General features: G+C 50.7%; 1 protein-coding gene across 1 annotated transcript in view; it reads right to left on the reverse strand.

Moving 5' to 3' along the window:
• Positions 1-3783, reverse strand: part of C4H6orf132 (chromosome 4 C6orf132 homolog) — a 45125-nt gene that overhangs the window by 40538 nt on the left and 804 nt on the right. The window lies entirely within an intron of this gene.

The following is a 3783-nucleotide window of genomic DNA, read 5'->3' on the forward strand; positions in this document are numbered from 1 at the left end:
AAATTTGCTCGTCACCACGTTCACATGACTGCATTTTACCCGCTGTACCCAGCCTACCCTTGTGCAAACAGATTTTTACATGGCTGCAACCAGAGAGCAAACGGTTGATTGCTCCTTCATTCCCTTATACGTCCCTACGCTGAATTTCTCCTTTCCATTCTACCACCTGTTCTCCAAGGGCTGGATATCACAAGCATCTCACCCCAGGCTCGAGGAGAATGTCACAGACTCAGGGGCCCTATGGAACTCTAATCCCACTGTACGAGACTTTAAAATAGCCTTTTATGGCTCGGTTTCCTCTAGTCTACAGCAGTGTTAGGAAGAGTCGCTGAGGCAGGCAGGGGCAGGAAGTGCTCCATGCTGGGAATAATTTCACAATAATAAATCATGCCTTAGAGCAGGGGGCAGTGAACTTTTTCTGTACAGGGCCAAAGAGTAAATATTTTAGCCTTTGCAGGCCATAAGGTCTCTTTTGTAACTACTCAACTCTAGCCATAGACCATATGTGAATGAGGGGCACAGTTGGCTATGTTCTAATAAAACTTTATTTCCGGCCGGGCGCGGTGGCTCATGCCTGTAATCCCAGCACTTTGGGAGGCCGAAGTGGGTGGATCATGAAGTCAAGAGATCAAGACCATCCTGGCCAACATGGTGAAACCCCATCTCTGCTAAAAATACAAAAATAGCTGGACGTGGTGGTGCGCGCCTCGGGAGGCTGAGGCAAGACAATCGCTTGAACCCAGGATGCAGAGGTTGCACTGCGCCGAGATTTCACCACTGCACTCCAGCCTGGCGACAAAGCGAGACTCCATCTGAAAAAAAACAAAAACAAAAAAACAGCCGGGCGTGGTGGCTCACACCTGTAATCCCAGCACTTTGGGAGGCTGAGGTGGGTAGATGACGAGGTCAAAAGATTGACACCATCCTGGTCAACATGGTGAAACCCCGTCTCTGCTAAAAATACAAAAAAAATTAGCTGGGCATGGTGGCACGTGCCTGTAATCCCAGCTACTCAGGAGGCTGAGGCAGGAAAATTGCCTGAACCCAGGAGGCGGAGGTTGCGGTGAGCCGAGATCGCGCCATTGCACTCCAACCTGGGTAACAAGATCGAAACTCCGTCTCAAAAACAAAAACAAAAACTTTATTCCCCAAAGCAGGCCATGGGCCAGAATGGAGTCAGGACTGTAGTTTGCCAATCCTTGCTTTAGAGCAAGCTTGTCCAACCCACAGCCCAACACAAATTTGTGAACTTCCTTAAAATATTATGAGGGTTTTTTTTTTTTTTTTTTGCATTGTTTTGTTTTGTTTTTTAGCTCATCAGCTATTTTAAGTGTCAGTGTATTTTATGTGTGGCCCAAGACAATTTCAGTGTGACCCAGGGAAGCCAAAAGATTGGACACCCTGCTTTAGAGCTTTTCGTTTTAATGCTCTTCAAAGCACTGCCGTAAATACCGCTTCAGGCACTTACCCTGCAGGCAGCCTGGACACTATCCCCTTTAATAAAAGAAAAAATGGAGGCCCAGAGAGTGCTTAGCCCCACGTGTTGACAGAGACAGGATGCCAAGGAAGGGCTGCACCTACATCCCGTCACAGAATCCCCAACCTTCGTCCCTCCTCTCCCTGACTCCAAGCAGAGCAGGGAGGAGGACCTCTGCCACACCCAGTGGCACCCCAGGGAACGCCCCGGAAACGCTGGGGTGCCGTTCTGCTGGATGCATGATGTTTTCCACCCCTCTGTGTGCAGGCAAGACCAGGCTGAGTCAGCTAGAGGCCCTGCCCTTCCTTGAGGAATGAGAGGAGCTGTCCTTTGCATTAAAAAAAAAAAACCCAGCTCTGCCCAGGCTGATGAGGGCAACAGCTGGCTGGAGGTGACAGGGCACCAAGCTCTTTTCTCTCACCAGAGGTGCTGATGCCAACTAGCAGCCTGCTCAGCCCAGGCAAAATGCAGAAGTGGCTGAGAGGCATGGCTGAAATCTCCCCTTGGGGGAAGAAGGGTGTGTGTCAGGGGGGACGGTGAGGGGGTGTTATACGTGTGTGTATGAGGTATTTTCTGGGCAGATGCCCCTCAAGTAAAATTCACCCTTGAATTGCCATCCTCTGCAGTTAATTCAGCATATCCACTAGGAGTGTGATCTCTGGCCAGGGATGGTGGCTCATCCCTGTAATCCCAGCACTTCGGGAGTCCGAGGTGGGCAGATCACAAGGTCAGGAGATCGAGACCATCCTGGCCCAACATGGTGAAACCCTGTCTCTATTAAAAATATAATAATTAGCCAGGCGTGGTGGCATATGCCTGTAGTCCCAGCTACTTGGGAGGCTGAGGCAGGAGAATTGCTTGAACCCGGGAGGCGGAGGATGCAGTAAGCCGAGATCGCGCCACTGCACTCCAGACTGGTGACAGAGCGAGACTCTGGGGGGAAAAAAAAGTGTGATTGCTGGAGCCTGACTGCCTGGGTTCAAATATTGGTTTTGCCTCACAAGGGAGATTTTGGAGGTCATGGGAATGTTCTAAAACCAGATAGTGGTGATAGTTGCGCAACTCTGTAAACAGTCTACTAAAAATCATTGAATTGTGGACTTTGAAAAATCTTGCCTCCAGCATTGAAAGCTGTGTGATCTTGGGTATATTACTTAACCTCCCCGAACCTCAGTCTCCTCATCTGTCAAACAGGAATGATAATAATAGTACCTGACTCCAGATGAGATTTCAACAAATCAATAACATGAAGATTTTAGAATGTCACCTTGCAACTAAGAAGGGATAGATAACTGCTCGTTCCATGGTGTCTCCGATGCGTCAGAAAGAAGTGTTTGGGCTCACAGGCACTTGCCCGCTCGCCTGTATCTGGGAGTGCCTACACCATGCCTCCGCTCGCCCTCTCCTCCTGGTCTCTGCCTCTACTGTTTGTTTTGCCAGGAACACCCTTTCCTGTCAGCTCCAGTGCTAGTTCCACTGAGGGGTCGTTTCTCTTCTCTGCTTTTATGCAATGATTTAATAATCTTTTATAGTAAAGGCTCAGAAAGGGCTAAATGGCATATGGTCAGTTCTGTGCACTCCCTGATCTGAGATCCGTGTGCCAGGAAGAGGTGACACCTTGTCTATCCCACTCCTATCCATGGTGCCTGTATCCTAGCTGTGGCGACCTGGGTGCTGAACTGAGTCCAACAGCAGGCGCCAAGGCTGTGACATCCACTGTGGGTCCCAGCACAGTGGCTAGAAAGATCAGGGAACATAATGTGGTGGCAGTGAAAGCAGGCAAGCTAAAGCAGTGATGGGTGACGTTCCTTGGGACCAGAAGCCACTCACCCACCGGGGGTTTCCAGAGCCACATGTCATACACGAGAAATGGCTTTCTGTCTCCAGCCGCTGGCTTCCCCAAGTTATAGAGAATGCAAATTGTAAAACGATGCAATGATAAGGTGACCCACAGCCAAAGCCTGGGGATGGGCCAGGGTGGTGCTTTTAAGCCTGCAGAAACACACAAGTCTGATTCCGGGGTCGGCAGCTGGCAGTCAGGGAGAGGGTTCCTTGGCCTCCACTGTCCCATTTCTGGCTCCTCGGTCTCAGCCCAGAGACAGCCCAGGCCCCAGGTTGACTGGCAGGAGCCTGTGGCCCCAATAAGTGACCTGGTGTCACAAACAGGCTGGTAACCTGGCAGTAGCTGCGCCTGTTGGTTTTGCCTGGGCCTCACGTAGCCAGAGCCAAGTGGAGCACCCAGACAGCAGCCCCCTCCCTGCCACGTGGGCTGGGGAAACAGAGTGCGTGCAAAGGGTGAGGGAGGA

This window comes from Saimiri boliviensis, chromosome 4, assembly GCF_048565385.1.
Source record: "Saimiri boliviensis isolate mSaiBol1 chromosome 4, mSaiBol1.pri, whole genome shotgun sequence".
Classification (NCBI taxonomy): Eukaryota; Metazoa; Chordata; class Mammalia; order Primates; family Cebidae; genus Saimiri; species Saimiri boliviensis.